At 33.8% G+C, this 27356-nt stretch overlaps 1 long non-coding RNA gene and 1 pseudogene across 1 annotated transcript; one reads left to right on the top strand and one right to left on the bottom strand.

Moving 5' to 3' along the window:
- The first annotated feature begins 146 nt into the window (after positions 1 to 146).
- On the top strand, positions 147 to 11759 carry LOC107948775 (3-oxoacyl-[acyl-carrier-protein] reductase 4-like; annotated as a pseudogene).
- A 12788-nt stretch (positions 11760 to 24547) lies between these two features.
- On the bottom strand, positions 24548 to 25009 carry LOC107949347 (uncharacterized). Its single transcript, XR_001697716.2, has 2 exons — positions 24912 to 25009; positions 24548 to 24821 (listed from the first exon to the last, which is right to left on the bottom strand). It is a non-coding gene; the product is annotated as an uncharacterized lncRNA (long non-coding RNA).
- Between the last annotated feature and the right edge of the window lie 2347 nt (positions 25010 to 27356).

The following is a 27356-nucleotide window of genomic DNA, read 5'->3' as shown; positions in this document are numbered from 1 at the left end:
AAGTGAAAAAGAAGTTATTTAAAAAAAAACTCGATGATATGAGAGCCATGTCATCATTTAACGACTCAATTCTTTTCGGGTGAGATTTTTATAAAACTACAAATGCTGGATAATAACACAACTATCAAAATATTACAAATTGATAACATTAATGACTATTTTTTTATTATACATAACACTTTTATAGTTTGCGCATAAAATAACAAAAGCTGTCCCTTCTCAGACCAGTGGTGGGCCTTCGCTGCTTCGCATACGGTTGAGCTGATTAACCTAATTTTCATCTAATTAACTATCAGATTTGCTTACATTATAGGAAGCGGAACACCGTTAATTTACTGCATTGCCACCCAACAGCCACTACCCGTTAAAAGGGGTTGGTTTGCATTGTAATTATCATGTAAACAAGACCCATTACTTAACAAATCATGAAAGCTAATCCTCAACCGTTCGAACTCACTTGGTAGGAATCGCCGAGTTCCCAAACCAAGGCCGCACGCCCATCAGCAATCTCCGTTCGTCATTTGGCTTAATATAAAAGTATCATAGTCTTCATTTCTGGCTACTCTTTTTGCTTCTCGTTCTTATTCTCTTCTCGCTCTTCGCGGATTCCACCGAGCTTCGATTCCAATGGTTGCTGTTTCCGGATCCAATGTCGTTGCCCTGAACTCCGCCGTGAAGTTTGGAGATTGCAGCAACTGCAGATTTGTTCAGATTCGGCAATGCTCTCCGGTTTCTGGTGGAACTGGATCGATTCGGAATCGTCCATGCATTGGAGTCCGTTGCAGGTCGAGGGGTATTTGTTTTCTTTTGCTTTTAAGCATTCGTTTTCATATTTGTGGGCGTGTTTCTACTTATTTAACAGAAAAGCTCCGCATTTTAGGAGCCAGGGATACTTATACTAAAATTTATCGTTGAAGCTAGTTGAATTTGCTGTTTCACAAATTTAACAAATAAGAAATATTTTGTTAAATCTGTCAGAAAAGTTAGAGAAGGAAACAAGAAAATTAAAATAATATTGTAAAAGTAAGATTGGTTTTGAAGAATGTGAAATATGGTTACTAGATAGAAAAAGACCCTAAGCAGAGACAGCTTCCTAAATTTAATTATTTCTGAATTAAAATTATAATAAAAATAATTGCATTATATAAGCTTTCTTTTAGAATAGTTGTCTACCAATTATAAATTACTAGCAATACACGAGTGGAATGTTTACTGTTTATTTTGTAGCCTTTTCACATAAACATATATTTAGCATGCCAATTTCTCATGATATAGATCTTAAACTTAATATTCTAAACTGACTGTTTTTTATTTCATGATTCTTGGTATTCAGCCTCATATTGATTCAGCCTTTTCTAACAAAAAAAATAGTGTGTTTATCATGGATTAAAATAATAGTCTTAACATAAACCGTAAGCATGCATGCACTTACTTTCATTAAATATCATTATGGGTTATGGCTTTTGTGTTGTAGAAATTGCTTCACAAAGTATTTTTAGCAAATTAGTGATTAACGTTTCAATTGTTATTAAAAGCAGCAAAAGCAAATAAGGTAATTTTCGTCAAAACCATAGATTACAACATTATTCAAACATTTTAAAGGTAAATTGCATAACAATTTTCAAAGAGAATTTAGCATATCAATATGAAACTACTTTTCTTAATCACAATTCTTATAAAAATGTTTATAAATATGCCACAACTGTAAAACATCAATCATGTTCTCAGTCAAGAACATGAAATTTATCTGGTACTTCAATCAAAACGATTTTAATCTTCTTCTTTGGTGAGAAGTAATCATATCATTATTCGAATGCTACCCAGATCCATTTTTTCTTTTATCTTATTAAAGGCTTAAGGCTGTTAGAAAAACTAGAGAATGTATCTAGAAAAAGAAAATCATATCAAGAAAGTAAGATAATTTTGAGGCACATAGAACATTTTCCATAAGGCTTTAATATGCTTTCAAGATACAAAAAAGCTGAACACTCCAAGAAAAATTAGAGTAAATGATTATACAGAAAAATCCTTTATATAGATAATATACAGATGTATCTTTCAATAAGATAGATTTATATAAGAGTCAAGTTGTTTTACAAGACCATTTTTACATGTAAAACTTACAACTTTTACTATATAAGAGTTGTGTCTTTACAAGATTACTAATCAGAAACAATTATAAATTTCAAAATTTAATTATTTCAGAATTAAAATTATAATGAAATAGTTTCTTATATACTATTCAAGTTTGATTTTTCCAGACAATGTGCAATTGGTTACCCACCAATGTTATAAACTACTAAGAAATTTGGCTTTTGACTTTATTTTTCATGTTCCAGGGGTAAGAGCACAGGTCGCCACTGTTGAGCAAGCTAGCCCTGAATCAGCTCAAAAATTGGAAGCTCCTGTAGCCATAATTACTGGAGCTTCTAGAGGAATTGGTAAAGCTGTTGCACTGGCCTTAGGAAAAGCAGGTTGCAAGGTTAGTGGGTCTTCCTTGTTAGTATCTATCTTTTCCAAGGAAAAAAAGATTTGTCTTATGTCATTAGTCATTGGCCAAAATTTTGAGATAATGCCATAGAATGTAATTTACATAGACTGAAGTCTTGAGTAAATCTACAAATTGTAGAATAACTTCGTTATATGATGTTGGCTTGATAATAATATTAACAATAAACTTTAATTTGCATCGGGTTTGCATCTAGGTCTATCTCTTGAATATGGGATTGGTTTATCAATCTCATGAATAGTTAATAGTGCTGTGCTCATGAGAACCATAATCTAGATTAAGTTTATGGTCAAATATTTTTAAACTTTAACCATTAAGTAATGGGGTGGTACTTATGGTTCATTATGCACTACATGCTTAAGCCTCTATTCTTCTTTGCTGATAATAATTGCATCTCAAGTGTCCTTCAAGTACTTTAAGAACAAGTCTTTTAACAGCAAAAGCAATATTTTGTGTTTACCATTTTTTATGGAAATGACTGTTTTTGATGCCTTTATGTGTTACAGGTCCTAGTAAATTATGCTAGGTCGTCAAAGGAGGCTGAGGATGTTTCAAAAGAGGTGATCAATATGCCCTTAGAAGAAATTTATACGAACATTTGAGTGGGATTTTCCTTCTTTTTTCACAAACTTTGTTGTATAATTTTCTCTTGTGTGATAAATAAGAATTCAAATTTGCAAACTTCTGAGGTTTGCTAGAACAGATTCTTTCGTTTCCGTAGTAGATGAGAGTTTGTAGGCTGCCTAAATCTAAAATCTAATTCTAGGACTCCTTGTGTACTAGCTCTTCTATCTGCTGGTATGCATCTAAATGAAAAATCAAAAAATCACAAATATGAAATTTTTTCCCTGATATAACAATTGACATTTTATACTTGACCTTTTGTTATCTTGGCTTCTACTTAAATCTTGCTTTAAAACCTTTTATTATAGTGCATTTTTTTTCGGTTTTCTGAAATGGTAACCATATTGCATGGATGAAATGACTAATGTTAAGATGTCATGTGACTGTTTTGTAGATTGAGTCATATGGTAGTCAGGCTCTTACTTTTGGTGGAGATGTTTCAAAAGAAGCTGATGTGGATGCAATGATAAAAACTGTGAGTAATGTTCCCTATCATTTCACAGTTCATAAAAACTGGTAGATTGTGTTTCATTACTTTGTATCTGCAGGCTGTTGATACGTGGGGAACTGTTGATATATTAATAAACAATGCAGGTTTATTGGAAACCCTTTATTTTCTCATTAGTTATTCAATTGTTGATTTCAATCTAGTCCCCTAATCTGGTGTCAATGGCTTCAGGAATTACGCGGGATACTTTGTTGATGAGGATGAAGAAAGCACAGTGGCAGGAGGTTATTGATCTGAACCTTACAGGAGTGTTTCTTTGTACACAGGTTTGAATGCTAGACTTCTGACTGATTATTCTAGTGGATGCTTGTAAGTTTTTTAGATTGAGTTACTTTGCTCTTTTGCAGGCAGCAGCAAAAATCATGATTAAAAAGAAGAAGGTAATAGGATATTTCTGATTCGAAGGTCATGGACTCACGAGTGGTATACTTGCTTACTCAATTTGTTTGGAGTAGAACTTTCTACCTGCAAATAAACTGATTGAACTACAGCCTTTAAACCTGAGCCTCAGTATTTTTACATGCCATAGCTTCAAAGTTGCATCTTTCTTGTTGATACCCTTTCTTTTGTAGTGTCAGAAATAAAGCAAAAGAAGATTTTTTAAACATGCATCAAGGTTGTGTTTTAGACAATGAACCATGTCTAAACATATGTTATAATTTCAGGGAAAAATAATTAATATTGCATCAGTTGTTGGCTTGGTTGGCAACGTTGGGCAAGCCAACTACAGTGCTGCTAAAGCAGGCGTCATTGGCTTTACAAAGACTGTTGCAAAGGAATATGCCAGCAGAAACATTAATGTAAGTTTCTAAAAGTTTATTCCAGCAATAAGATCCTTGCTTTTGCATTTTGGAAGTACGTTGATACCCCAACTCTTCTCTTGTCCAATATTTCTCCTTTTGCTTAAGAGGAAAAAGAATTAGAATATGCATTGTGGGATAAGTTAAAGAAAGATGAAAAAAAGTTAACGTCTAGACCATTCAGTTATTAATGTATTATGAAACATGAGGAAAAGAAACAGTAAGGGTGCTGTCCTTACATGCTGGCTATGTTTGCTCTGATATTGTTATATAAAAATATTCTTCCAGGTCAATGCTGTTGCCCCAGGATTCATTGCATCTGATATGACTGCCAAGCTTGGGGAGGACATTGAGAAGAAAATCTTGGAAACAATCCCCTTAGGTGAGAGATGACGATATAAAATCGAAGTTCATAATTTCTTTGTGAATTTCCTTTAGTTCTTCTCAAATGGTTAGCTTTTTTAGCCCTGACAAGGTTACCGAATATTTTCTAGCTTTCTTCTGAAATGCCTCGAGTTCTTTTTGCTACTAATTTTGCAATGTACCAAATATGTCACATTTTTATTGATTTTTCACACAACTTTCTTCCATGGACTTTATTACTATAAGCTTGTATTAATAATGTGATATTTTAGTTTCTACTGATTCAAATTTGAATTTTAGTAAAAATACTTGGCAAAATTCGCAGCTGTGATAACAATATTTATTCTTGATACAGGAAGATATGGTCAACCAGAAGAAGTTGCGGGACTGGTGGAATTTTTGCCCTAAACCCTGCTTCTAGTTACATAACAGGACAGGTTATATATCTCATTTGTAATTATGCTTTGTTATATATCTATTTAGCCCAGTGTAATGGACCAACTTTTGCTAGAAATCGCAAGATACCATGACTCCATTGGCTTGCTATAAATGATGCCTAAAGATTAGTTGCTGTTGATGTATTGGATCTTGCCTTTGGGCGTTTCATGCATACTTGCTTAGGCTAATTTAGCCTTGGAGCTTGCCTTTAGTTGCGTAGTTATAACATTTGACTGTGTATTCTTTGCTAATTTCTTAGCGTTGCATTGGTTAAATTTGCCGTTTTTGCTTCCCTTGCTACATGTAGGCATTTATATGGTCTTACTTTTCCCAACTTGGTCCTTAAACTTTTTGGTCCACATTAGTCCTAGAACTTGGCATCTTTTCCCAATCTGGTTCTTAAACTTGGATCCTGTTAACATGTGATGACGTGGCACTTTGAGATCGTACCATGTCATCACTTTAAAAGAAATGTAATTTTTTAAATATTTTTCTATTATTTTAAGATTGTGTATTTATTTTTCAGTTGATGTGGCACAATCTTAGAGTGCCACTTTATCAAACCTTCGTGGAATCCAAATTTAGGGACCAAATTGAAAAAAAGCTTCAAGTTCTTGGACTAATGTGGACCTAAAAAAGTTCAAGGACCAAATTGGGAAAAGTTGCTAAGTTCAAGGACTAAGTCTTGCCTTATCTCTAAGCTATACCATTGGCCACGCTTACTAAATGTTTCATACTTGCATTCTTTTCTTGGACTTGGCCTTAGCATTTGCTTGCTTGGTAAGTCATCAGCTTTTTCATAAGGCGGATTGAGTGACCTTTGTAGAACAACTAGGACAAAGACCTTAGCCTTACAACGGCGATTTCTCTGCTTTATTGTTGTTGTAACTGTCTTATCTTGTGGTGTTCCTTTTTAACTTTTCTTGACTTAGCTGATAACCTGTGCATTGTTGTCTTGCAGGTGTTCACTATTGATGGGGGAATGGTCATGTAACGTTTCTTCCTTCCACTAAGCTCTTAGCTGGTAATTCTGCGATACTTAGATTGTTTAGTGGATGATGTTGTTTGACAGTTATAGCTTCTGTTATATATATATATATATATATAAACAAGAATTCCCTATTTTCGGGCAGCATTAACTTTAAGCATGTTGTAAAACCAAACAAAAAGGGCTTTTTAAGTAGTCTACAGTTTGTAGGGTATCATTTGGCTTTGCAAAATCCTGGTTAATGAGCACTTTGTTAGAACTTCATCCATGAAGTTATATATAATATATAAAGTTGGGATGTTGACAAATACTTCAACCGTCTATCTCTTTCTGAATGTAACCCTTGAAGTCATTCAAATACTTTACGCACTCAACCACTGAAAATTGGACTGTAGAAATAAGAGTAGAAAGCTCATAGGATACCGAAATTCCTACTTGAAACTGCAGTACATCAAACAACTAAGACGCGACATGGCTGGGTGTTGTGCTCCGAAACTGAATAACTGGTTCATCAAACTTCGTATTGACTTAAGTTTGCTTCTGATTCATTTGTTTCGTTTCACCATTAAATGGTGGACTTGAGCATTACGAATGCCCTTTTGTTCATCAGAAGAGATTTAAAAGGCGTGGATAAATGTGGAACTGCTGCCTGGTGAGTTCGTCCTGCAGTAAAGGTCTCTAGTGGAAGATCAGTTGTAAGAGATCAAGATTTGGACTAGTTGTCACGAAGTGGAATAAAATCATCTGCTGATTGAATTCCTTATGCGGTAGCAGCCTGTGTTAGAGTAGTTAGTAAAACTGTTAGTAGTTGTTAAAACTGCTGTACAGTTAGTTAACAGTTGAACAGTTGAGAAGTCAGTTATGCTTACGTTTGTGTATAAAACTATGAGAAGTCTGTATTCAAAGATTTGAGTTTTTACAATAGAAATCAATTCTAAGTCTCTGTTGTTTTCTAAGCTTTTAGTATAGCTTAACATGGTATCAGAAGTTCATTCTTTCCTGGCGTCTTCTTAAAGTTTTTTTTTTCCCATGGACCCTCCATCTAGTCCGTCTGTTGTGCGATCTCCCTCCTCAGTGCCAGTATCAAGTGCTACTGATGGAGTTGTTGATGGTAGATTTTTCTCTACAAAGAAAATTAATGTTTTTCTTGATGATGGCAACTATCTTCTCTGGCGTCAACAGGTTCTCTTGGCTGTCAAAACATACTAACTTCAAAGCTTCTTGGATTCAAGAACGACTCCTCCCGTTCAGTTTTTATCTGATGACAGTGGTGTGTTGCGTGAAAATCCAGACTTTGCTCGTTTTGAGCAACAGGATAGTGCCCTAGCCTCTTGGCTATTGTCTTCCATTAGTCAAGCGGTTCTTCCGCACCTTATTGGCAAGGACACGAGCGCTCAAATCTGGTCTGCTCTTCTCAACTTGTATGGCAGTCAAACCACCTCCAGACTGATGTTTTATAGACGAGCCCTGCATTCTTAACGAAAAGGTGATCTAAGCATGAAACATTTCTTGATGAAAATAAAAGGATGTTGTGACAACCTTGCTAGTTGTGGTGAGATTATTAGTGAACAAGAACATGTGACTGCCATTCTCAATGGTCTATCACCTGAGTACGAATCAGTCATTGCTATTATTACAGCAAGTCAAGTTCCTTACACTGTTTAAGGAGTAGCAACGATGCTTGTCGATGCTGAAGCCAGACAGCAGGTCGTTCTTGGTGACTCTTCTAGTTTTGCAAATGTAGTTACTGATCACTCGTCTGAGCATGTTACTCCACCTTATCGTCCTTCCACACCATATAGGGGGCGTGGGCGAGGACGCTCTTCTGCCTTGCGAATTCAGTGTCAATTGTGTGGCAAGCCTGGACATCTTGTTGATCGCTGCTATCATCTTTTTGATGCTTCCTACAAGAGTGCCAATTATAGACCCCAGTCTCAGGCGAATATCTGCATGGTTGGTGCAGCTCCTCCAGTTGCATCATGGTGTTTACCTTCTTTGCCCGTAACACAGCCAAATGCAGCATGGTGTCCACCAGGTTGGTTTTCTCCAACTTCTTTTTCATCTAGTTGGCCTAATATGTTTGCTGGAAGTCCTACTCAGCAGGTCAGTCTTCCATCATCTGGTGCTTCACCTCAAGCTTTTGTTGCAACTCCTGATACGGTTGGTGATAATTCTTGGTACCCAGACTCTGGTGCCACGTATCATCTCACAAACTCGGCTGCATCTCTCACTAACACTGCTACCTACAAAGGACCAGGTAAAGTGTATGTAGGGAATGGGTCAGCTCTTCTTGTTTTGTCTACAGGACAGTCATCATTGCTCACTCGTTCTCGTCCCTTGTATATGAGATCTTTGCTTTTTGTGCTGGGCATTACTAAGAATTTGTTATCAGTGTCCAAGTTCACAAAAGATAATCATGTCATGTTTGAATTTCTGCCTGATCACTGTCAGGTTCGTGATCTCAACACCAGAGAGGTTCTCCTTCGCGAGCCAGTGGATCGTGGATTGTATAAAATACACCTCAACAGTACTCTAAAAAATGTTGGGCACTCTAAACAGGCTCAATGTTTTACAGCCAGTTCAGTACTTTCGTTTAACATTTGGCACTCTAGATTAGGACACCCCTGCCGAGCCACTCTTACAAGGGCTCTTCATCGTTGTAATATATAGTTTGATGACAATAATAAATCTAGTGAATGTGTTGCATGTCATTTGGGAAAAGAGCACAAGCTTCCTTTTTCAAAATCTGTCACTGACTATACCTCTCCATTGCAGTTGGTTATTGCTGATGTTTGGGGACCAGCACCAATTTTATCTAGTGGTTTTCGCTATTATGTAGCGTTCACTGATGCTTTTACACGCTACACGTGGGTGTATTTTTTGCAGAAAAAGTCTGATGTGTTGACGGTGTTTCCACATTTTCACAGACAAGCTGAGCGTGCTTTAGATTGCAAGCTTAAAGCCTTGCAAATCGATGGGGGAGGAGAGTTCCAAGTGCTGAAGAACTATCTTAGTCATCATGGAATACAACATTGTTTTACCTGTCCTTACACATCTGCTCAGAATGGTCTGGTTGAGCGCAAGCATAGACAAATAGTTGAAGCAGGCTTGTCTATGCTTGCTCATGCGTCCATGCCATTGATTTTTTGGAAAGAAGCATTCTACAGCGCAGTATACTTGATCAATCGTCTGCCTTCTTCCGTCTTGGGTAACCTCTCACCATATGAAAAATTGTTCCACACGCAACCAGATTACACATTTCTTAGAACCTTTGGCTGCTTATGTTTCCCTAATCTTAGACCTTTTCACAAAATAAAGCTCCAGTTTCGGTCAACCCCGTGTGTGTTCTTAGGTTACTCACCGTCACATAAAGGCTATAGGTGTCAAGATGTAACTGGTAGAATATATGTTTCTCGAAGTGTAACCTTTCATGAGTCTACTTTTCCATACAAAAGTAACCCCGTCCCAATAGCATCATCTGTTGCTTCAACTCTATCTAGTTCTAGACTTCTTGTACTGTCCCCATCTTGTTATCCATCCACTAGTCCTTCAGCTACTGTTCCTTCACAATCTATATCTACACCTATATTATCGCAATCTCGTGAACCATCTCTTTCTGTACCTATAAACCAGTCACATAGGTCTCCTTCACCTAGCTCACTACAGTCCTCCTCACATGCTTCACCTGCTGTGACTATTCCATGCAATACTCACACCATGATCACCAGAAGTAAAACTGGAGTTTTTAAGCCAAAGGTTTTTCTGAGCACATCGTCTCTCTCGCCCAGTGATGTTCCCAACGACATCCATGCAGCTATGAAGTCTGCATGTAGGCAGGCTGCGGTTCATACGGAGTTGCATGCGTTAATTCGCAACAATACTTGGGACATTTGTCCCTTACCAGAAAATCGCAAGGCTATAGGATGTAAGTGGTTGTTTAAGGTCAAAACAAAGGCCGATGGGTCGCTAGACAGATACAAAGCTCGCTTGGTTGCCAAAGGATTCTCTCAGCATGCAGGACTCGATTTTCATGCAACCTTCAGTTCAGTTGTTCGAGCTTCGACCATTCGGACAATACTTGCGCTTGCTGTTATGCAGGGATGGCCGTTAAAACAGGTTGATATCAATAATGCTTTTCTTAACGGTGAATTGACTGAAGATATATATATATGGAGCAACCTCCTGGCTTTGAGGTATCAAATGGTACTGGGCAAAGGCTTGTATGCAAACTGAATAAGGCTCTCTATGGCCTTCGCCAGGCACCTCGTGCTTGGTTTCAAACACTTAAGAATTATTTGGTAGCTCAACTTGGTTTTCAAGTGTCCAAAGCAGACTTGTCACTGTTCATTCGAGTGTCAGCAGGAACATGTCTAGTGCTCATGGTGTATGTAGATGATATTGTGCTCACTAGGACATCTGCACATGACATAGGTGAGGTGGTTCGCCAGCTTCACAGTAAGTTTGCCCTAAAAGATATGGGTCATCTTAGTTTCTTCTTAGGGGTTGATGTAAAAAGAACAACTCAGGGGTTATTGCTTAGTCAAAAAAAGTATATCATGGAGTTGCTGCAAAAAGCTGGTATGGTTGAGGCTGCTATGACTCCTACGCCTATGTTGAATACGCCCAAGTTGACTGTGTCAGACAACAGTCCTTTGTTCTTTGATATTCATCTGTATCGAAGTGTTGTAGGAATGCTTCAATATGTATGTGTCACACGCCCTGATATTTCGTTTTGTGTAAATAAGCTCAGTCAGTTTATGAACTCTCCAAGTGATAACCATTGGCGAGCTGTTAAACGAGTGCTGAGGTATTTGGCTGGTACGTTAGATCATGGCTTGTATTTTTCAAAAGGCCAACCAGACCTGGTGTGTTACTCGGATGCAGATTGGGCATCTTCTGTTGATGATCGTCGCTCTATATCTGGCTATGTTGTGTACATAGGGCCAAACCTGATTGCTTGGTGTTCAAAAAAGCAGTCAGTAGTATCACGATCCTCTGCTGAAGCGGAGTATCACAGCCTCGCCAACTGTGTGTCTGAATTGTTGTGGATTAAGCAGTTGATGGATGAAGTAGGCATAGCAGTGGCAAAAACACCAGTCATTTGGTGTGATAATTCTTCTGCAGTATCAGTGGCAGAAAACCCCACACATCATGCCAGAATGAAGCATGTTGATATTGACCATCATTTTGAGCGTGAGAAGATTCTTGCTGGCTTACTTCAAGTTAATTTTGTACCGTCTGATCAGCAGATTGCTGATGTTCTCACAAAGCCTGTCACACCGAAGAACTTTGCATGGTTTCGACGTGCTCTACGAGTTGTCTCATTTAATGAACTCGGTGCTCAAAAGTCAACCGAACCAAGGGAATGTTAGAGTAGTTAGTAAAACTGTTAGTAGTTGTTAAAACTGCTGTACAGTTAGTTAACAGTTGAACAGTTGAGAAGTCAGTTATGCTTACGTTTGTGTATAAAACTATGAGAAGTCTGTATTCAAAGATATGAGTATTTACAATAGAAATCAATTCTAAGTCTCTGTTGTTTTCTAAGCTTTTAGTATAGCTTAACAGCCTGGAGAAAGGATTTGAATTTTGGAGCTCAACTTCTTAATGATTGAACTAGTAACTTAAGTTTCAACTCACCCAGTTCACTTCCCTACTTTCTTGATCACAACCTTACATCGTGTGCGTATTAGAATATCTCTGCATTAGGAACTCCAAATGAAGTTCCAGTGCCCTGCTCTTTTTAGATGGGAAACAACGGCAGTTGTAGCCATATTGTCCGGACAGTTGGACATCCCATCAGATGCCTGCAATTAGTTCTTCGATCAAAATTTCTGAGGTTGCTGATTTTGAGATCTAATGGTGTCATGCCATTGGCATCGCGAATGTTCAAGTCCATTGATGATACAGTCATGAGTAGTTTACACCGGATTAGATTGAACATTCCATCCATTCTCCTACTCTGTTCGGTTTTTGACTCTTTAGAGCAGAACCAATAGAATTGCTTGAATGTTCATCCTTACATGCAGGTGGAATTTACTATTCTCGTCTATAATGAGAAAAATGGACTAAAAAGAAAACGAATGAGAGAAGATAGTGCTACATGCAGGGTAAAGGGAAAAAAATAATTAGATCTATTGTAAGAAAATTTATTTAAATTACCCTCAAATCTCATCAATTGGATTAAGGGTCAGTTTACTTCTGTGGTTCAAAAATATGATGGATAAATACTTTTAACAAATCCTGTTGAAAAATAAAATAAAATGCTAATTTTAAGACATGCTGTAAAGTAAAAGATATGTTGAGGCTTTTTTAATAAGATGAGAAAGTAATTTTAACCAAAAATATTTTTATAAAAGCGAAAAATTGTCTTTTTGCCTTCGTATTAAAATCCTAATATGATTTGGTTTGAAAACTACTTGTTTTATCATTGCTTTTGGTTTGAAATCGTTGAAAATCATCGATACTAAAAGAGCTTAAAGGAATGTTGGTAGGGCAAGTACAAAAAATGATTAGGGTAAATTACATTGGTAGTCAATCAACTACTAGTAAATTTATTTTTGGTCATTCAATCATAAAAAGTTACAAAATAATAACCCAATTATTCAAATTTTTCTTTTTTAATCACTCAGCTATTCAATTTTTTTACTAAAGGGAGATAGCTTGGTAGCTTTTAAAAATGACATAAAAACAAATTTAAATCTCAACACTTATACATTGTGTCCATTTAGTATTGGTTCCAATAAAATAACCCTCAATATTTACACATTGTATAATTTGGTCTCTCTCTCTTTCTCTTTGTGCACTATGTTTATATGGTGGTTTAACCACATCAAGCTTTGCTCGCATTGTTTGGAGTTTGACAGATGAGTTTTGAGGAACTCGTGGTGTGTAATGGATGGTTGGGGTAGGAATTCATTTTTGCATTATGATATGTCCATAACTCATTCTAATGTTGATATGGTTGTTATGATTATGTTATATGGATGTTTTGTATGATTGATCTTAAATGATTGTTGAATGTGCTTATTGATTAGACTCACATTGAGCTAGTTAGCTCACCGCATTACTTCAAACCTCTCAGGTATTGAATTAGACTAGAATTGGACATGGCATGCAGACGTACGACGGATTTCAGACGTAGTTTCTATTTTACTTTATTTGAAGTTCCCTAAATTAATTTGCTTTTTGGACTGTAAAATTATTTAAACTGTGGTTTGAGTTTATTTTTGTTTTGGGGATTTCCATGCATGCATAACTTCATACTTTAAATTGATTTATAAGCATATTCTAAAAGTGGACTGAGCATGTCACTCGACTTAATAAATAATTTTTTCTTTAATCGATTTTTCGCTACAACTAGATTTAATAAGGTTTTTCAAAAGCAATGACGAGCAACGTGTTTTTCATAAAATCACGCCATTGTTATTAATTTGACTTAATAAAATTTGAACTATTTAAAGAACATTTTCCAAAATAACAAAGGCAACCACCGTTTTATCTAAAAGAGAGTGCATTTGAGGTTTTCAACCAATGATAAGGTGGATTCGTTGTTTGGGTGTCCTATGTGACCTTCATGATTCGACCATAATGTCTATGTTGGGTTTGGGAGGTTATAACACTTGGCTTAATGATTAATCGGTTATTAATTGAGTTTTCTGTCGTAACCAAAGATAATAAGATTTTATAAGAGTAATGATGAGCAATGTGTTTTCTAAACCACGCTAATGCTAGTAACATGACCTAACAATGGTTGATTTACTCAATGAATGTTTTCCCAAAATAACAAAGGTAAACTGCGATTTTTCATAAAAGATAGAATTTTTAAGGTTTTTGATGAATGGTAGAGTAGTTTTGTCACCTAGGTGACTAATGTGACCTTCACGATTTGGCCATAACGTTTAGGCCAGGTTTGGGAGGTTACACACTCCGTTGTATTTAAATGTGTTGCACAATTGTAGGAATTTATTTAAGTGCTAGTTTGAGTCTTCCATCATGTTACCCCGAAATTGCAAATTGTTTTGTATCATTTGGATGGTAGCCATCTTGATTTCAAAATTTTTTGCGTTAATCCCAGGTCTTTCGATACTAAATCAGACAACGTCTAAAGTGGGCAGTGCGTACTCGCGCAATTTCATCTCTGGTTGAGCCATCGTGGCTCCCTTCGTACTGGTACAAGCGGTTTGGTGTTTTTTTCGAACAATGGGTTTCCTCACGGCAAGTCAGCCACTACAGGTGGATTGTTTTTCATTTGCTAACGGGCTCACCTTAAAATTCTCTCCGGTTCAGGATCTAGCTAGATGGGAGAGTTCTACTCTAAGTCATACACTAAATCCAAGAGAAGTTAAAATAAATTTAAAATCGCATAAAGAAATAAAACAACAAAAATAAAAATTTGTATCCATAATTCTAAATTTTCCTATTTATCCTATCAAGTGTAGAAAATAAAATTCAAGTCTAATTTCGAAACCTCCCCGGCAATGGCATCAACAACTTGATTGCTGCTAGATGAGCCAGATTGAAAATACTGCAGCAAAATAGATAATTAATTAGAAAACGGGATCCACAAGTATACAGGTCGAATTATAATATAGAAGAATGTTACAATGAAACACTCTGGGAAGTATTTCGATGATCGTACCCAAGGGAGGTTGAATTAAACCAAAATTATTTCTTTACACTAATAAGTCTAAATAGTACCAATTTAAAATTATATTACAGAAAATCAAATTAATATAAATTAATCTAATTAAACTAAAAATCAACCAATTAAACAATAAAAAATAATCCAATAAAACAAGAAGAGCTTAACTCACTTCAGTGATCCTAATTAACTTCAAAACTCGGGTTTTATTGAGTTATCTATTAATTAACTAGCTATTACCTCTCGACCTCTAAATAGTTAACTAATCGACCAATATGAGCTTACCTCTCGGCCTCACTTTCTTGACTGGGATAAATTATGAAGTGCTTAGTAAACAAATCTCTCGATCTTATTTATCCTAAATTACTTTTCCTAGGGTTTAGTCGTACATAATTTAAATCAACTAACCTGGATTTCAACTGTAACAACCCGTTTTCAATGGTATTGGAAACAATGGTTTCGAGACCACAATTTTGACTAGTGAGTCAATATTTTATTATTTTATTAATATTTATATGGTTATTACAATGTCATATTAAAATTTGGTTTGGAAATTTTTAAGGTTTAGATAGTTAATTAAATAAAAAGGACTAAATCATAAAAGCTGTAAAAATTAATCATTATAAGTTTATTTGTACTAAATGGTTATAAAAGTATGAAATGAAAGTTTTAAAATGAGAATATCCCTTAATTATTATAATGGCCGGTTAGTGGGTGGAAAAATATGAAATATAATGTGTTTACAATGTTTTAATTAAAGGATTATATATGTTAAAATATTAGTAAAGGAATAAAACAAAAAGTCCATTATCATCATCTTCTTCATTTTCTTTATTTAGAACTGAAAACCATTGTTGAAGAACATAAAAGATTCGGTCAGGCTTTGTTGGTGTGCAAGTTAGTATTTTTCAATTCGTTTTTGATGATTTTTATGTTTTTGAGATCGTTGTAGCCAAATCTAGCTAACCCGGAGATTAATTCGTAAAATTTTAAATATTTTGAGTTTTGTCATTGATGAATTTTTAGTGTTTTTAAAGTTTGGTGATGGATTTGTAAGCTTGATAGTGAAATATGATTATTTTGTAAAGTGAGTTTTAGTGATTTTAATGTTTAAGGACTAAGATGATAAAATAGTAAAATTATATAAAATTTTTGTGAAAGTGAGAAAAATATGGGCTGTATAGGGAATATAAGAAATTCGGCTAGCATGGTTTGGGGTTAAATGTAATTAAATTAAAAGTTTTAGATTTAGGAACTAAATTGCATAAGGTGTGAAATTTTAGGGTAATTCTGTAAAACAAGAATAAAAGGGCTTAAATGTATGTGTTTAATTTTAAATTGTCTTAAGTGTTTAATTGAATTAAAATTACTATTTAGCTCAAGAAACAAATCAACCAGACACAAATCGTGGAAAAACGAAGTTAGCAGAATAGTCAACATTGCGTTTGTAATTGTTTTTAAGGAGGTAAGTTCGCATGTTGTTTAAACTTATTAATTGCTATTTTTGGTAATATGTTAACTATGATTCATGTTATGAATGAATTAAATTGATTGATATATGACAATTAGTGAATTGGACTGAATTGCAGTATTAGCTAAATAGATGATTATATTTGAAAAATGGGAACTATATGAATGTTTCCTTGTAATGGTATAATGTGAATAAATTTAAATGATTTGGATGTAGAATTTGGCTCATATGAACCTCGTGAATACATAGGTTGCAAATGTCATGCCATTAGGGTTATTTATTGTTTCGGGTGCTAGTCTTGGATGTCCTACCTGTAACATCCCAAATTTTTGCTTAAAAGAATGTAGAATTATATCAAAAGTAGTAAATTGCCCAGTGATTGAAAGAAAAATGAGAAATTATAATTAGATCAATGTCTCAAGTTTTATCCCATCCAATTGCAAAATAGCTTAATTTTGCTAAATTTTCTCCTTCCCTATTTTTGTGCTGGTCATGCTTATTAATCTAGGTATAAATATCACTTTGTTATTAACTTTCCAGGCTTTAGTCAATTTTTTTCAACCCTAGCTGCCCCTTCTTCTTCCTCTCTAATTTTTCTTCTATTCTCCCTCATTGTTCTGTCGCCCAAAACCCTTTTTTTGCTGCCCACCTTTTCTTCATTGGTAATGGATTTTTGCACAATTTCCCTTCTCTTCATTGCTGCTATTTTACCTTAATTTTAAATCTGGTATTTTTATCACGTGAAAGAAGACCTCTATAGTTGCCACAAGGTTCACCATTGCCGCCTCTTAGATATCTCTCGAGTAAATGTCTTATTCTTCCTTTTTTCTTCTTAATTTTTCAGTAGGAAAATTTCCCATTCTAGATATGGAATTTTGGCATTAGTTACTGATTTAAATGGTCATTTTTTAGTTTTTAAAACACACCTTTTGAGCCGCCCAAAGCTGTCCCCAAAACTGCCACCGATAGTGGTGGTTGTCACTCAAGAATCTTCCTTTTTATGTTATCAGTGCACTGCACCGGGAGTAATGAGGAGAACGACGATTATATCGCATTTTAAATGACAGTATAACTGCATTACATATAATGGTGATTTGACCACATTGAGCCTAGCTCGCAATGGTTTCAAAATTTGTACCATGTTTCAATATTTTTAAAATTAGAGGGAGTCTAAAACATGTTTACTTTTTCCTTTACCCAAGGTTTTATTCGTTCCTTTACTTAAGGTATTGTCCAACTAAATTTTCTTAAAATTTTTTTTTAATGTTGTAGCTTATAATAGGTGATTGCGCAATTTTTTCTAATAAAGTTTTAACATAGCACGTTTCCATTTGATACACATCTAGAATAGAGTGTTGTTAATAAATTAGCAAAGTGTTCCCACCAAAAGAATGCGGTGGAACTTGCAACTTATGAAATACCCATTCAATTTATTGAGGGTTTTGATATTCCTATTTATATTATTTTTAGCCTATAATTGTTGAAGCACTATAGATTGAAGCCATGTACAAGCTTATGAAATACAAGTAGAAAGAAGAATTATCTTATCATTTTGTGTCTTAAATTTTATCCTATCTTTTGTTCTTACTATTATTTCTTTTAGATTTAAAACAAGTTTGTAATTCTTTTTATATATTTGAAATGTAACCTACTCAACTAGAAAGGGAGGGAGGGTGGGAGGGGGAGAGAAGGGTAAAAAGAAAATTAAAATAAAATAATAACAATATTTTTTCTTATTAGATCCATTGCATGATAATTTATTTCAAATTACACAAAAATCTCACCATTTAATTTAATTATAGGAGTGTGTAGATTCTAAAACAATGAAAAAGGAGGTGTGTCTGAAAGGCAAGTACAACGGTTATTATTGCACTTATAGTTGGAGCACAAGGCGCAAATACCATGACAATCTTCAGTTTTGTTGCATCTACACGAAATGACAGGTCCTCTTGCCTCCGCAATCATCTCTGAATTTGCAACCAAAATTCCCTTGTATTAGATTAAACAAAAAAGATAATATTCATACCAAAGGAAATAAAAGAGTTATATAAGAAGAAACTAACGAGTTGCAAAGATTAAGATGACAGAGAATATAAACAAATTGAATGAAAACTTCTCCATCTCTTTATATCTAATCAACTATGTTGGTGGAAATGTACAGCTTATGGCTTTAATATATATAGTATCTTATTTTGTGTCGCATGGAGTAATATTAATTTCTTTGGATTTTTTGAGATTATTAAGTTTTAATTTTTTCCTTACGAAACTATGTCTAGAAGGTAAAGTAAATCAGCAACACATCCTTGGGAGGATTTATGGGGATTTATTTACTAATTATTATTATTTTATCCTAAGTGTAGTCATGGAAATTAATGCTACCAAATCTGGAATGCATGATGCCAATAAATTGATTATTAGTCCAACCGTTTAGAAACAAATGTGAATTATGTTCTAAAATTTTTATTTGTGGTCTAGGATAATAAAAGATTAAATTATATATTTCTTGTTATTCAAAGTCATTTTTACTAAGTATTAAATATTAAAATACTAAAAACATTAAAATTGTTTTAATATTTAGCAAAATAAAACAACAAACCAACAAGGCACATGAATTAGCAATCCTGAGATTAAAGACAACCATAAAGCACCTCAGATTAACGGTTTTTCACATAAAACGCTTCACTTCACTATATTGGTATTCACAATTTTATATGCACATGCTTATGAATGCAATGAAGCTTCAAATTAACAGAAAAGTCTTACCCAACTCCGCTACACATCTCACTTATGAATTCCCCAGAACTCGTCTAACATATCACTCTGGATTGTAGACGAGCCACTATTGATTTGCAGATAAATTGCCACTTTGGAAAGTGACCGCCTTTGGACGTACAAGAATCCAGAGTGTGAATATTGCTAAAAGTATATATAGAATTGAGGCGGTGTCTGCAAGTATACTGGTCAGGTTGTAATATAGTTTTACAACAAAGTAGGTGAGTACTCGAGGATCGTACCCAAGGGAGACAAGTACTAAATTAATATTTACCTAAACGCAAATAGATCTAATTAGTAATTTAAATAAATTATAGTACGATGATCATAAAGTGAAAAACAATTGTTTTTATAAGAAAAGAAATAAACTTGCATAAAATAAAAAAGCTAGAGAAATAATATGTGATTCAATAAAATCTAAGCATTAGTGATTAGCTCACTTCAGTGATCGTAACTAAATCCTGTTTTAGGTTCTACTCAATCAATTATCTTCTAACCTAGTAAGATCTCTTGATCTTCCACTAAACTAATGAGTTGACAACAACTACTTATCTTTCGACCTCACAGTCCAGACCAACTTGAGGTAAGAGGTTCATGGATAGGCAATACCAATTTTGGGTTAATTCCCACCTAGATGACTTCCTAGGTTTGTCAGGCCTAGGATTTAAGTTCTTTCTATCCCAAGCAGCTGATCGCTAAGTAATAAAATTTCGAAGAAGATTAGTTTATTTTTAAATTTCTAAACATCAAAATCATTTTAATAAAGTATTTAAAATTCAAAATCATGGGTGGGAGCAGTTGGTATCTTGGGCTCGCTACAAGGCTAATAAAACTATCACTACTGTTAAAATATCAAAATTTGTTGCAAGAGATTGTGAATAAATGGAAACAAACAACCAAGGCTATCCATGGAGGAGTCTTAACTTTATGAACGATGTTATGAAACCTGAAAAGTGAGGTTACAAAAAAGAAAAAAGTGATTGTTCGATTTTGAGTTCATAAAAGTACATCCAATTTGACTAATGAAATAAATAAAGGGGGCAATACCTAAAGATGGCCTCATTAACACAACAGGTAACAGTGTAGGACTTATAGAAAATATGCACATTGCATCTCCAAAAATAGGAGTTACAAGATAGATACACTCTTGTCTAACCATGGCCCATAAAGCTCTTAAAAACAAGCAAGAAAATGATGAGATATAATGTTGATAAGATTAATGGCACTGCATTCAATAGATTCTATGTGTTTCCCAAATGAACTTAAGAAAAAATACTACAACAAGCATATAAAGGGTAGGAAACCAAAACGAGAAAAGAAGAAGAAAAACTAGAAGAGAGCAAAGGAGTTGCAAAGATTAAGATGAAAAGAGTTACATAAGAAGAAACTAACGAGTTGCAAAGATTAAGATGACAACAAATATAAACAAATTGAATGAAAACTTTGCCATCTCTTTATTTCTAATTAACTATGTTGGTGGAAATTTATAGCTTATGGATTTAATATGTATAGTATCTTATTTGGTGTTGCATGGAGGAATACTAATTTCTTTGGATTCTTTGAGATTATTATGTTTTTATTTTTTTCCTTATGAAACTATGTCTAAAAAGGAAAGTAAATCAACAAAACATCCTTGAGAAGATTTATGGGGATTTTGTTTACTAATTATCATTATTTTGTTCTAAGTGTAGTCATGGAAATTTATGTTACCAAATTTGGAATGCATGATGCCAATAAGTTGATTATTAGTCCAACCGTTTAGAAACAAATGGGAAATATGTTCCAATTTTTTTTATTTGTGGTCTAGGGGAAGAAAAGATTAAATTATATTTTTCCTGTTAGTCAAATATATATTTTTAATTATTTTCAAATATTAAAATACTAAAAGCATTAAAATTTTGGAGATAGTACTAAAAGAAAGCAGACCAAAAGCCTGACCCCTTCCTACACAACTAGTTATATTAGTTTGAAAATAATATTAACTATTGTATCAAAATAAAAAATTTAAAGTTATTTAATGGGGTTGAACTGAGCCAAGAAATTCAATCTCAATCTCCATAGAAACCTCGAGAATTGAATGCTTGAATATAACTTCATTAAGTTTCACTTTTAAAATATAAACTTGATACAAGATAAAGATTAAACTGCTTTAATTAGCTTTACTAAATTTAATTAGGCTTGTTTATTTGATAAGACTTGAGTTGGATTCTCATACTTGACATCATGCTCAATTTTTGTGCTCCAAATCAAGTTCAAACTCAAATTGGAATTGGAATTAGAATTAGAATTAGAATTGAATATATTTGATGCATAGTTTTTTATCTTTACTAATTTTGTACAAACACAATATACCTAAATAAAAAGGATATTATACACAACTGTAGCGCAATTAATGTATTGTTATTGTATTCACGTATATATCATATCAAGTTCTTGTTCATTAATGTATTGTTATTGTATTCATGTATATATCATATCAAGTTCTTGTTCATCAATTTAATTGGTAACAATTTATCTCTTCTTCTTTTTTAAAGTAAAATCACTTTTTATTTATTTATTTAGAAATGGCAAATTTATAAGTTCAAATTAAATATTTTAATTCAACTCAAATCAACATCAAATAATCTATGCTGAAGATGATTGAAATTTGTTTTTAGTACTTTATGCCACTAAAATTGTAAGCTCCCCAAATTGGCCTAGACGGTAGGCCCGAGTTCGAGAGATTACATTGGCCACCGAGATGGCCTAGTGCAATCGAAGATTTTAAATAGTCACATTAAAATATTTTTTTATCTGTAGAAAGACTTAGTCTATTTTTAGAAAACAAATCATGGGTTGATAAAATCATGTGTTTACCCCATTTAATACTTATTTTAAGAGTGTTTTATAACCTAGTTTGCTGAAATAAAAACGAAAAGAAATGAGAGTGCAATGAATAAAACTTAAGATCTCTAAACATTGCACTAACTACTTATCCATCAAGACTAAGTCACTTCTTAGTCATTGTTTACAATTAACCTCCTATATTTTTGGTTTTTACAGATATTGGCCGCCCTTCAACTATCACTTTTAGAGTATTAGGTTTCAAATGGCTTAGATAATAGTATTTAAGAAAATAACCAAAAGAAAGACAATTTTTCAAAACTAGAGTTTCGAGTAGTTGGTGACAATCAATCAAAATTCGATAAAATTGGCCCCATGTAAAACATTGCTAGAACTACTCTATTGCTAACTAAAGAAATTATGCTTGAGTGAATACCTAAGAAGAAACATTACACAACATACTATTAACAACTCAGTTAATGCAAAATAGCAAAATCAAAATCTTAAGAAAAGTATTAGAGCAAACCTAAGAATTCTACATGCTTAGCTATGCTAGGATAAAAATAAAGAAAAATTATTACAATTAATTTAATTAATTAATTTTATCTTTCATGCCAAATAAAAACATATTATCAATTGTTTACCCAAATGAAGAATGTTAGTTTTTTTTTTGCTTTTAGCTTAACATGAAAGATTTGATATTATATAATCAAAATAAATTTAAGTTTCGTAAAATATATTAAATATGAGTTATTTGAATTGAATTCATTATGAACAACTTGGACATATAAAAAATTTAGAAAAATATTAATTTAATTAATTTCGATATGATAGTAACAAATCAACTGACACTATCGAAAGAATTTTTTTTCAATACTTTTATTTATTTATTTTTTAAATTTAAAAACATCAAAATCAATTAAATAAAGCATTTAAAATTCAAAATCATGGGTGGGAGTAGTTGGTATGTTGGGCTCGCTACAAGGCTAATGACACTAACACTACAGTTAAAATGTCAAATTTTGCTACAATAGAAATTGAATAAAGGGAGACAAATAACCAAGGCTATCCACGAAGGAGTCTCAACTTCATGAAATGTGTTATGAAACCTAAAAATAGAGGTTAGAGAAAAGCAAAAAGTGATTGTTTGGTTTTAAGTTCATAAAAGTACATCCGATTTGATTGATGAAATAAATAGAGGGGGCTATAAGTAAAGATATCCTTATTAACACAACATGAAATAGTGTAGGCCTTATGGCACATATGCACATTGCATCTCCCAAAATAGGAGTTTCAAGATAGGTACACTCCTCTCTAGTCATGACCCATAAAGCTCCTAAAAGAAAGCAAGAAGATGATGAGATATAATGTTGATAAGATTAATGGCATTGCATCTAATCGATTCTATTTACTATCCAAATTAACTTGAGGAGAAATACTACAACAAGCATATAAATGGTAGGAAACCAAAAGAAGAAAAGAAGAAGAAAAACTAGAAGATAGCAATCTCAAATTGAAACAACAATAATAGCCTTCGACTGGGCCAAATGACACACCAATATCCTCAAAACCTGCAAGAGTCAAACCATATTGGTAATGATTACTAAAGTCACAGTTATGGCAAGAAAGACTCGATATCTATTTCAATAAGAATAAAGAAACAATACAACTATCTATCAGGTGATCTACATGAACATCCTTGCAACGAAGTAAGAAAGAGAGATAGGATGTAGAAATCTCCAAAGCCAGGAGGCTAAATTTAATATACAATTTTCCTTAAGTGATATGCAATAGCAAGGTATCATGTCCGCATAAGAAAAATGTTGATTATGGAGATAAAAATAAACTTATAAGAAATTAATGGAGGCTTTAATTCGTGTATTAATGTCGCTTTATTTAAGGTTTTATTCGGTCCCACCTATATTATGATGTGCAAAAGAGTTATTGGCAAATGAACCTAGAGAATACAATGAAACTCAATGGTTATCATTGTAATTAAAAAGGCATGTCTTCATAGTATGATTCTCTTTGACGAAGTATTTAGCAACAAAAATTTGTTTCAAAATTTGTACCATGTTTCAATATTTTTAAAATTAGGGGGAGTCTAAAACATGTTTACTCTTTCCTTTACCCAAGGTATTGTCCAGCTAAGTTTTCTTAGAAAATGTTTTTAATGTTGTAGCTTATAATAGGTTGCTATGCAATTGTTTCTTATAAATTTTTAACAGAGCACGTTTCCATCTGATACACATCTAGTGCAGAGTGTTGTTAATAAATTAACAAAGTGTCCCCACCAAAATACGGTGGAACTTGCAACTTATGAAATACTCGTTCATTTTATTGAGATTTTTGATATTCCTGTTTATATGATTTTTAGCCTATAATTATTGAAGCCCTATAGATTGAAACCATATACACGCTTATAAGATACAAGTAGAAAGAAGAATTATCATCTCATTTTGTGTCTTAATTTTTCTCCTGTCTTTTGTTCTTACTATTATTTCTTTTAGTTTTAAAACAAGATTGCAACTCTTTTTTATTTATTTGAAATGTAACCTACTTTACACTACTACAAATGGAGGGAGGGGGGAGAGAAGGGTAAAAGGAAAATTAAAATAAAAAATAATAACAATATTTTTTTCTTATTAAATCCATTACAATATAATTTATTTCAAATTACACAAAAAAACCCCACCATTTAATTCAACTATAGGAGTGTGTAGATTCTAAGACTATGGAAATGGAGGTGCGTCTGAAAGGCAAGTACAAAGGTTATTAATGCACTTATAGTTGGGGCACGCGGCGCAAATACCGTGACAGTCTTCGGTTTTACTGCATCTACACGAAATGACAGGTCCTCTTGCCTCTGCCATCATCCCTGAATCTGCAACCAAAATTCCCTTGTATTAGATTAAACGAAAAAGATAATATTCATACCAAATGAAATAAAAGGGTTGCATAAGAAGAAACTAACGAGTTGCAAAGATTAAGATAATAGCGAATATAAACAAATTGAATGAAAGCTTCTCCATCTCTTTATATCTAATTAAATATGTTGGTGGCAATGTATAGCTTATGGCTTTAATATATATAGTATCTTATTTTGTGTTGCATGGAGTAATATTAATTTCTTTGGATTCTTTGAGATTACTATGTTTTAATAATTTTCCTTATGAAACTATGTGTAGAAAGGAAAGTAAATCAGCAAAACATCCTTGAGAAGATTTATGGGGATTTTTTTTACTAATTATTATTATTTTGTTCTAAGTGTAGTCATGGAAATTAATACTACAAAATCTAGAATCCATGATGCCAATTAATTGATTATTAGTCCAACCGTTTAGAAACAAATGTGAATTATGTTCCAAATTTTTTATGTGGTCTAGGATAAGAAAAGATTAAATTATATTTTTCTTGTTAGTCAAAGTTATTTTTTTAATAAGTTTTAAATATTAAAATACTAAAAAATTAAAACTTTTGAAATAGGATGGAGAGAAAGCGGACCAAAAGTTTGACCCCTTCCTACACCACAAGTTATATGTGTTTGAAAATAATATTAACTCTTGTATCAATATAAAAACTTTAAAGTTATTTAATGGGGTAGAACTAAGCCTAGAATTGAATGCTCCAATATAGCTTCATTGACTTTCAGTTTTGAAATATAAACTTGATACAAGGTAAAGATTAAACTGCTTTAATTAGCTTTACTAAATTTAATTAGGCTTGTTTATTTGATAAAACTTGAGTTGGATTCTCATACTTGACATATTTGATACATAGGGTTTTGGTCTTTACTAATTTTGTACAAACACTATATACCTAAATAAAAAAGATATTATAATATAGCACAATTAATTTATTGTTACCATATTCAAGTATATATCATATCAAGTTCTTGTTCATCAATTTAGGTGGTAACAAATCTCTTATTATTGTTTGAAGTAAAATCACTTCTTCTTCTTTTTTACAAATGGCAAATTTACAAGTCCGAATTAAATATATTAATTCAGCTCAGATCAACATCAAATAATCTATATTGAAGATGACCGAAATATGCTTTTAGTATTTTATGCCATTGATATTGGTCGCCCTTCAACTGTCACTTTTAGAGTATTAGGTTCAAATGGCTTAAATAATAGTATTTAAGAAAATAACCAAATGAAAGACAATTTCTCAAAATTAGAGTTTTGAGCAGTCGGTGACTGATCTGCTATAATTCGGTATAGCTGATTAAACTAGTTTTTGTACTTGAGGAGCTTGAGTACGAGCAATTTTAGTATATTTTAATTATGTAAGGCCCAATTTTATGCCCAGGCCCGAATATTAAAACAATATAAACAACAGTCCAATTACAAAGGAAAATAACAAGCCCAATGTAGCCCATGGCCCGAAACAAAAATTAAAACCCAGCCCAGACAGCATTAACATTTTCGGCAGAAAGATGCCCCCAAACCCTAGCGCCGCATGCCTCGCGTGGCCTCCTCGTCTGCCACGCCCAGCTCTCCATGCCACCATGTCGGCCACCTGCTCCTCCTCCACTACCAGCACCTCCATACCCTGCAAGATCAAGACAAAAACAGGATAGAATAATAGAAAAATGATGTAAAAATGGGTTATAAAACCCGAAATGAAGGACGGAAACAGGGGTTTTTTTTGTTTGTTTTCGGGTATTTTAGAAAACAGAAGCTAGAACAAAAAAAAACATAGATCTCAGTACTGAGATAGCAAGCATTCGGGAAAAAGGAAAGGCAAACGAAAAGGTTATCTTTTTTCATACATTTTCTTTCGATTTCTATAAACATATCTATACCTTTTTATTAATATAAACCTAAGATCTATACATTTTAAGACCAAGAATAAATAAAAAAATAAAAAATTTACCTTTCCGCCACGCGTGCGGTGGCCGGCGCCGGCGCCGGCGAGCCTCCGGTGACCGTCCGGTGACCCCCCTTGGCCGGAAATCGCTCCGAGCCCCCCTCTCCTCTCCCCTTTTCTTTTTTTTTTCCTTTTCAGCTTTACAAATGTTTTTTTTGAAATTTTTTTGACTTTTATAGGGGGTCAAAACGCACCGTTTTGGACCCCCAGCTTAAACAAGTAAAACGACGTCGTTTTGAACGCGGGTCGGGTCGACCCGACCCGCACCAGGGAGGATCTGCGTGTTTTTCTTTGAAAGGGCTAATTGCGCTTTTAGCCCTTCCGCTTTTCGGGAGTTTACGATCAAGCTTTTTCTTTATTTTTAATTTGGCTCCATGGTTTTGCCCCGAATTCATTCTGGTCCCCCATGCTGCGCAGCGTTTTAACACTTGGGTTTATTGCGCTTTTGACCCTCCAAGTTGCACGCGCGTTACAATTAAGTCCCTTTCCTTTGTTTTCATTTTAAATTGGCCCTACAACTTTGTTTTTAATTCGATTTTAATCC

This window comes from Gossypium hirsutum, chromosome D12, assembly GCF_007990345.1.
Source record: "Gossypium hirsutum isolate 1008001.06 chromosome D12, Gossypium_hirsutum_v2.1, whole genome shotgun sequence".
NCBI classification, from domain to species: domain Eukaryota; kingdom Viridiplantae; phylum Streptophyta; class Magnoliopsida; order Malvales; family Malvaceae; genus Gossypium; species Gossypium hirsutum.
Note: the sequence above shows the minus strand (reverse complement) of the source record. Positions and strands in the feature narration are given on the sequence as shown.